The following is a 9,737-nucleotide window of genomic DNA, read 5'->3' on the forward strand; positions in this document are numbered from 1 at the left end:
AAATGATCAGTTATATTATGATAAGAACGTCTACAAATATTATGCTGTTAGATCTTGTGGAAAAACTAAAATAAAGACAAATTGAGGCACCCCAAAAGAGTAGGCCAAGAGGACACAAGAGACCAGGCTACAGTTACAGCTACCCCCAAATAAACTGGAAACTGTGCAGCAGACTGTAGTTTATGTGGTCAGCCCAAATAAACTCAGTTTCTTAATCACCGTGTGCTTCAGTTTCTCTTACAGGTCAACAATCCTCACACAATTCTGTGAAGTGGATGTTATTACTTCTACTTTCCACATGAGAAAAACTGTAGTTTAGAACATATTAAGGAAGTTATTCAGTCTTATTTGCTTCAGAGTAGTAAAGTAATTTTATCCTGGTTCTGACTGTAAATGTTTTCTCTATATCTCGATGCCCAGATTAAAAGTCACTTTTGGTAGAAAACCACGGCTGACTTAGCCCCTGACATGATCTATCCTGGTGACCCATAGGTTTGTTTTACCTGGTAGAGAATCACCTCATATATTTGAATATGTCTATGTCTGAGGTTTCTCTCACTGGAATCCATTGCATCTTGAAAACGGAGACCCCACCTTATTTCTGCATCTGCAAGGTGTAGCACACTTTGAATGTGTCTGTGTACATCTGAATTATATGTGTCAGATTGCTTGCTGGCAAGGGATTGAGAGATTTAGTTTCCATTCAGTCTCCCTGATTTATAATCTATGTGATTTTGAGCAAATTTTACTTTTTCTGAGCTAGTCCATGTCTAACTTTCAGAGGTTGTGAAGATTTAAAATAAATCTTTCTTTAAAAAGTTAGAATAAAAAATTAAATTTGAGCAGAACATCAATAACAAAATCCTTTGCTTCTGAGAATACTATTACTGTGATATGTTGCCCCTTATCTAACCTGCTCTTGAATTTTGAGAATCTCCTGATACCACTAAGGGCATTTTGAGAGTAGGAACTTAACAAGAATTTATTGTTAGAGAATAAGCAATGTGTATAAATGATTCAATCAATTTGAAGTTACTTTATTCAATGATATTTACTGTTTACTTGGGGAAAATGCCTTTATTCTTGGATTCTTATTATGACGTTTATATATCTTTATGATTCTGCCAATGAATTCCATAGAACTAAAAAGCCTTCTTATTGTTTGCCAAATTGTGAGTATAATCCTTGCCATTTTCTAAAAAATGAAACAGATTGATAATTGTTATTAGGTTCTAAAAGACATTCTGCCTTCATACTTACTTCAATTGGGTCCCTCCCAATATCACTCTGAAGATACCTAGAGTGGTCCTTAGAGATCAATCTAAGGACTAGTCACAACCTTTCTTATATCCATTAAGTCCTACTTGAGTTGGGAATCTGTCTATTTACTTACATCTAAGAGGGTTTCTTAGTTATGCAACCAGTCATGTGACTACAGTGCTAAATGAAAAATAGAATGACTAAGTTTATGTAGGGGCTGGGCTCTGCCAATTCTTTTGACATTTGGCCTTAGCTCTAAGATGTTCTAAAGTCATTTGAAATATCATTGCTATGATCCTGACAGGTTCTCTAGGTAGTTTCCCTTTTCCCCATGTGTCAGCCCCACTGTAGATAAAATGGAATGTGTAGGTTGCTTGCTCATGAATGAATCATCTCCTTACAGCTGGAGTTATTCCCTTAGCAAATGGTATGTTGTGCTTATTGAGGAAAACTTGGAAGCCTCTACATTTGAGGATATAGAATTTTGAGTCTTTACCATCAAGTGTTTCCAACAGAAAAGTTCTGGTGGTAAAGCTCAGGAAAAACCTGAGCAGTTATTATAAAGAAACAGAATATTTAATATCTGATTTATTTCAGCTACACTGGATTACAGCAAAAAAATCTGTTTCTCTACTCACTTTGGGGTTAAATGGGGATATAAAAAAAAAAAAACCTTAATGGAATTTTTTGTCCCGTTTTGATTGTTAATATTTGAGTCTAAATATTTCTCTCTGGAAACTATCAGAAGATTTTTTATAATTTTAAAATCACTTCAGAATAGTAGCAGAATTAATTAGTATGGTTTATATGTCCAATTGCTATTGAAATACGTAGGCTTTGGGTTAGTTTTTCCTCCTTTGAGTGCATGAGAATTGTAAGAGTGTAAGAACAGTTGGCATAGATGGTTCCTTCTTGAATTCAGTTAAGTTTATCACAAACTATGTCATGGCCAGAGCTTAACGCGTCGTTCCCCTTCCAGAACACCACTTGCCAAATACAACACAGTGGGGATGGTGGGAAAACTGTAGTGCGTTCACACCAAACCTAGACTTCGCCCCCTAAGGTATGAGTTTGGGGCTGAAGAAAATATGCTGAAAAATCAGCACCCCTGACTGCCCTCTCTCCCACTTCTAAAAACCACAAAGCAGAAGCAGCCATTATTGAATCTTTAACATGGAGTATTTTCTGTTCTGAGCCCATTTGGAACTGACAGTTAATAATCTGAAATGGCATTTGAGGGTAAAGGGGGCCTGGATGGTTAACTGTGAATGTTAGGGAAAAAAAGAAGATAATATTGCGTGAACACTGCAGCCTGGATGTTTGGCCCCTGAATATGGACGCTCTTTTGTCTTCACCTCACTTGGTAATTAGCACACTGACCCTGTGCATACTGGAAGCATAAAATTTTTTTTTTTTTTGGAAAGTACAGAGGAAGAAGTAGGATTAAGACAAACATTTATATAACCAGGAAAAATGACCCAGGAAAGACGGGAAATCTGGTGACACTCTGTTTACCCAGAGCAATGTTAAAATAGTTTGCAAGTGAAACAAAGCAGAGCCCCTTGAATAAATCATGAAGAAAGTATAAGGATAGACCAACAGCCAAGAGCACGTCACAAGTTATCCGTGTGATGTGATTCTCTCCTACAACACCAGACAGACGGCTTTCCTTTGAATATCACTTCTCCTTTCTCCTCTCCCCGGTTATTTCCATCATGGAATCACGTGAAACTGTGGGCCGCTGTGAGTGGGAGTTGGAAGAGAATGAAAACAGCATAAGTTATTAGGAAAGAGAAGAATAGCAGGATGTTTGGGTGTTAAATCAGAGGCAGTTTAATAAAATCAAATATCTGCAATCAAAAACAAAAATAATTCATAGCAATTTCACAAGGGGCAAAATCTGGCTTGTCTTTCCAGGTCATGTGCCCTGTGAGAAGATTTGCTCTTCCGAGGTTAGCATGACTGGGGCTGGTCTCCATCAAAAGCTGAAAGCACAGAAGGTATCAGTCGACTGAACTTTCTTAGCTTGTATATAAGTGGCTTTGGTTTACTGCCAGATGGTTTATCTACAGGGAGATTAGCTCTTTTAAAAGCAGGTCTCAAAACTTGGCTGGTTGGATTGCCTGCCAGCCAGATGCTAAGAGCCGTAGGCTGGCATGATGAGGAATGCTGTCATGGGTAAGCCACATGCCCCTGCTCAGGGTCCTGAGAGAAGTTGGTAGGATGACTTTGTGGACTTTTCATTTATGCATTCATTTAGGAAGGAGAGCTGCTCCATATGCCGGGTAATGAGACAAAGATACTCATAGCCAGTCTCTGTCCTGTAGTTGAGAAGCCAAACTTCAAATAACAGTATCAACTGAGGAAGTATGAAATGTGAAAGAGACTATCAAGTGGCAAATAGATATTCAGGGAAGTGAGTGATCAGATGAACTAATCAGTAACATGGTTGCAGAATATGATGGACTTCCATATCATCTCCTGTTCACACAGAACTTCATTGAAACTGGTGGATTTTATATACATCAACTCTTATTTGAGTCTCACATTATTACTACCTTTTCCAGCTGAGGATGGTATGCCCTGGAGGGATGGATAACTTTTACCTAGGTAGTAAGGAGGCCTCACATCCAATTTGAAACCAGTTCTGCTACTCTATGGCTTTCTTAACAAATGGGTAATACAGTTAATCCTTATGATTTGATGATTTCCTATTTGCTAAAATTTACTCATCACACCAATATCAATACTTGGGACACACTTGCAGTCATTTGTGGGCACATGCAGAATGGTGAAAGTTTTCCCCTCACCCTACATACACATTCCCAGCTGAGGAGGAACAAGATGACGCTCTTCCTTCTCACTACTGCTATCCTACTGTAAACAAGCATCCACTTTGCAATCTGCTTATCGCCACGCTTGTAGCACTTCTGTACATTTTATTGGTGATACTTTCTTTTTTGGTACCAAGGATTGAACCCAGAGGTGTTTAGCCACTGAGCCACATCCCCACCCCTTTTTTATTTTTTATTTTGAGACAGAGTCTTGCTCGGTTGCTTAGGGCCTCACTATGTTGCTGAGGCTGCCTTTGAATTTGCAATCCTTCTGCCTCAGCCTCCTGAGTCACTGGGATTGCAGGTGTGCACCACAGTACTTGGCTGATTGATGAATTCAGCATTAATGAACCAACAACATAAATTAAAATGTCTTTATTAAGAAACACACATAGAACAAGGATATTATTGACAACTCAACAAAAATGTTCTGAGTAGAGGCTAGAATGAATCTAACCCCATATTTACCTAAGAGCAAAGGTTTATTATTCACCAGTTTGATGTCCAAGGTAACATATAGAAAATAACTGCTGCAAATACCAAGAATTAACTGTACTTAAAAAGAGCAAAAAAAAAAAAATTGGAGGATATTGCTAGGAGAATAGCATGAACAAAGGAACAGAGCTGGGAAAATTAATGGTTGTGTGAAGAAGAGAGTATAGACACACTGAAACCAAGGCTCAGGAGCAATTGTAGTAGAAAAAGCTTAAATGCTAGAGTTGGAGGGGGTTAATATCAGTGATGAATTCAGACTACATATTGTAAATGGATTTGGAGCAGGGACATCATAAGAACCTCTTTGGGAGAAAAGTATCTTGGCAGGGATATTCAGGAAGGACTGGTCTGAGGAAAATGGCACCCACCTTGACTGCCGGGACTTATTGGTAGAACAGGAAACCAGTCCTTTCCACATCTTGATGGTTGATATGGAGGGCACAGCGTGAGGAATGAGCTGACGGAGGTGAAGGCATCTCAGGGGAACTGGAGGAATTCCAAGAAAGAAAATTCAAAATAACAAGGAAGGTGATTTAGGAAAGATGTGTAAGTGAACGGGGAGCCAGTGTAAATTTTGGAGTCTGTGGGTGGTGTGGTTGTGCTCCTTCATGTGTGAAAACAGGGTTCTGGGAAGACGAGGCAACTCCAGGAGTAGCCATGGTGACTTCCACAAACAATTCCAAATATGCGTATTTAGTTTCAGGAGCTGAATCCTCTGGATCACTATGTAATTTCACAGTTAAAGTGTATTCCTAAGGCAAGAAGAATAAGACTATTCTTTGTTCGACCTGTTACGGATCCTTGGGATGATTTAAAGTTCATTGTTTTCCATTCAGATCCAAATCTTGCATCAGCATGCGTGCATGCGCGAGCATGGTGTCATATGACAATCAATGAACCGTGACAGTATAGTACATAACTGGTACCAAAAATAAAATAAAATAAAAAGTCAATGGTGGCTTTGGAATGACAGTGGGCAATGTCTGACAGATTGAGAGTGGCAGCTTCAGACTTCTGAGGCATGCTGCCCTGAAGCCATCTCTTCATATTTATCTTGTAATATTTCCGTTAAAATTGACTTTCAAAAATAAGTGGAAGGAAACTGTTCATGAGTCACCGAGGCTTTCTTTGTAATAAACCTGGATGCATAAGCCTTTCTGAGTTCTTAATTTCAGAAGAATTAGGCATCAAGATAAGTTAATATGACACTCCTGCTTTTTTCCTTTGTAACTGAAGGCTTTCCGGTCTGACCAGTGTTGGGAGTCACCCTGGCTCCAAAGACTAACTTCCCCATCCCCCCCAGAAGAGCCATCCAATGGTGAGCCCTGCTGGCTCACATGATACTTACCCACCAATCAGACTATCCCTGCTGGCTCACATGATACTTACCCACCAATCAGACTATCCCTGCTGGCTTACATGATCCTTACCCACCAACCAGATTAGCCCTGCTGGCTTACATGATCCTTACCCACCAATCAGAAAGCACCTCATGCCAACTATCAAGCCCTTCAACCATTAAACTGTCATAACTGTCAAACCACCCTGGCTCTATAAATATGCAGAGCTGTTCCTCAATAAATGGGCATTTTCTCCGACAACAAGCCTTGTTTGTTCTTTCAACCAGCCTGGTCAAGGAATCTCAGACCACCAGTGTGAAAATAGGTTTCTCGGGGAAATTGAGTTTTGTCCTATCAAGCAAGATTCACAAACTTGGATACAATTTTCTCAGGAAAGCCTTTCCTTCATCCTCATTTGGAATCAATCTATTACTTCCTTCAACTCTCTGCACACTTGGCTGCCTTAGACTGGCGTCTGTCACCATCTGATTGGTATTAACAGTATTGTATCTTTGTCATCTTTCTTGATTGTGAGCCCTGAAGGAAAGAGGCCATGTCTTGCCTATCTTTCTATTCCCTCTCTATCCCTGGACTACTTTCTTGCTCAGAGAAGTTGCTCTGTTGGGATATTTGGAGTAATTCTTCACCTGTCACAGAAACATACACTCTAAGTAACACAGCTAGTGTTTAATATTAGTCATCTGAGGCTCTGTGTGGAGCAAATGAATGTTTCCTATTCTCTTCTTTGTTAAAATACCTTTTCTTCTTTCTTATATACTTTGGCAAGTAGTGTCTGATTCTTTGAACAATGAAAAAATCATGTCAACTAATACAAAAATAGCTTCCTGGAGGGTCGGGGTGAGTTTTTTTCAGTCTAGTAAAGTATCAGAGTCTAAGAATAATTGCAATCTAAAGATCCAACTACATAAGAGGATGGTCCCAATGATTTGAACATTCCTACAATTCTGGTAGGAATGATGGTAGGAGGGAGGAAGCAAGAAGGGGAGGGAAGTGGGACACAGTCTCTGCATAGACTAGTTCTACAGGTCCTAATTCTGCTGAAGACATCTGCATAAACTTATGTCAACATAAAGATATCTTTAATTTATTTCCCAAATACATATGCGATCACCAGGAGCACTTACTGTATCAGGTGACTGTATCGGCCTGAGATTGAACTTTCAAACACGTGTCTTGTCTGCTGCCTGTCATTGGATGCTTTTAAAAAAAAAAATGCAGGAATAACATCAGAAAACAGAGTCAACTCACTTGAGTTCATTTTTTCTTTAGTCTGAACATCTCTGTGACTGGCAAAGATCCTAGATTGGTGTTTCTTACTTATCCTTCGCACATTCACTCATATTACTTGTGTTTGTGGAGTGAACACTGCATGTAAGGCCCAGGGTTATCCAAGGAGAGAGACTTCACAGTTATAGACTCAAGAGTGAGAAAATGTAATGTTAGGTTTCTATAGTCACCTTAAGTTCTGAGGGCTCTCTTTCCGGATGCAGAAGAAGTCTATGAACTTTGAAGCAAACTCAGTCAAGTTTATGTATTTTCCAGTCTACTCAGGTTTGTATTTACTTACTTTCCTTCTTGGTTTCCTCTCTCTCCTTCCCAGGTGAGTTCTGTCAGCTTCTGTCTCTGGTGCAATCATTGTGAGGTCTCTAGTCCTACCTTAAATAGAACTTATCTCACCTTTGACCCAATCTCCTGCAATACCAAGAGATCATACTTTAATCTGCCAACATCTTGTAAATTTCAGGCCTGATGGCTTTTTTTACTTTCCTTCACCCCATGAAGCTGATAGGCTCTGGCATTCCATTCAACAGAATCCTTGTCCAAGGGAGGAAATATTCATAGCTGGGAAGTCAGGATGTTTATTTCCTTTGTCTGTCTTTGACTCAAAAACCTGACTCTTGTGTTCCTGACCTCATTCCTCACTGTCTATTTTACATCAGCTCTTACTGTGATCAACTTTAACTCCATGTGAGGGTCTTGCTTTCAGATCACTACCCTTACTGGATGATTTATGCATCGGTCAGTGTGGCTGCTATGACAAAATGCTGCAGGCCAGGTGACAACAGAAATGAATTTTTTTCACAGTTCAGAAGGCTGGAAGGCTGAGATTATGGTGATGGCAGGCTTGGTTTCTCCTGAGGCCTTTATTCCTGGCTATCAGACGGCTGCTTTCTCACGGTGTCCTCACTGAGATAAGCACCCCTGTTATCTCTTTTGTGTCCAGTGTGTCCAAATTTTCTTCTCTTATAAGGACACCAGTCAGACTGGATTAGAGCCCATGCTAACAGCCTCATTTTAACTGAATCACCTCTTGAAAGACCTTCTCTCCAAACACAGTCACATTCTGAAGGACTAGAGGTTAGGACTTCAACATATGAATTTTGAGGAGACACAATTCAGCCCATAACAATTTGTTTTCAAAATTATTGACTCAGGATGATAACTCATCTCTGGTTAACCTATTTATAGTGGCTCAATAAAAAGGTCTATATTCTTTTATTTTTATTTTTTTTAGTTGTAGATGGACACAATACCTTTATTTTATTTATTCTTATGTGGTGCTAAGGATCAAACCCAGTGCTTCACATGTGCTAGGCAAGCGCTCTACCACTGAGCCATAATCCCAGACCAAAGTCTATATTCTTGCCATTGAAAATAAATCTTGTTATAAGGAGAGCAACTAAAAACAGAGCAGGGAGGAAGAGCATGAGAAAAAGATTAACATTAAACAGGGACGAGAGGTGGGAGGGAAAGGGAGAGAGAAGGGAAATTGCATGGAAATGGAAGGAGACCCTCATTGTTATACAAAATTACATATAAGAGGAAGTGAGGGGAAAGGGAGAGAAATGAATTACGGTAGATGGGGTAGAGAGAGAAGATGGGAGGGGAGGGGAGGGGGGATAGTAGAGGATAGGAAAAATAGCAGAATACAATAGTCACTAGTATGGCAATATGTAAAAACGTGGATGTGTAACCGATGTGATTCTGCAATCTGTATACGGGGTAAAAATGGGAGTTCATAACCTACTTGAATCAAATGTATGAAATATGATATATCAAGAGCTTTGTAATGTTTTGAACAACCAATAAAATAAAAAAAAAAAAGAAAATAAATCTTGTGCTTGCTTCGGCAGCACATATTCTAAAATTGGAACCATACAGGGAAGATTAGCATGGCTCCTGTACAAGGATGATGTGTAGATTCATGAAGTGTTCCATATTTTTAAAGGAAATAATCAATAACGTGAAGAGAGAGCCTACAGAATGTGCTTGGGAGAATGGGAGAAAATATTTACCACAGAGACCTCAGATAGAGCTCTAATCTCTAGGATATATAAAGAACTCAAAAAACTTAACACCAAAAAACCAAATAACCCAATCAATAAATGGATTAAGGAACTGAACAGACACTTCACAGAAGAAGAAATATGATCCATCAACAAACATATGAAAAATGTTCATCATCTCTAGCAATTAGAGAAATGCAAATCAAAACTTCTCTAAGATGGCCTTTCACTCCAGCAAAAATGGCAGTTATCAAGAATATAAGCAACAATAAGTGTTGGAGAAGATGTGGAGAAAAAGGTAAACTCGTTGCTGGTGGGATTGCAAATTGGTGCAACCACTATGGAAAGCAGTATGGGGATTCCTCAGAAAACTTGTACTGGCACCACTATTTGACCCTGTTATCCTGCTCCTTGGTTTATACCCAAAGAACTTAAAATCAGCATACTATAGTGACGCAGCTACATCAATGTATCTAGCAGCTCAGTTCACAATAGCTAAA

At 39.3% G+C, this 9,737-nt stretch overlaps 1 non-coding gene across 1 annotated transcript; it reads left to right on the forward strand.

Moving 5' to 3' along the window:
- The first annotated feature begins 9,068 nt into the window (after window positions 1–9,068).
- On the forward strand, window positions 9,069–9,175 carry LOC125611821. The gene has a single exon (XR_007342058.1). It is a non-coding gene; the product is annotated as a U6 spliceosomal RNA (small nuclear RNA).
- Window positions 9,176–9,737: the final 562 nt, after the last annotated feature.

Source organism: Marmota marmota, unplaced genomic scaffold (assembly GCF_001458135.2).
Source record: "Marmota marmota marmota unplaced genomic scaffold, marMar, whole genome shotgun sequence".
NCBI lineage: Eukaryota > Metazoa > Chordata > Mammalia > Rodentia > Sciuridae > Marmota > Marmota marmota.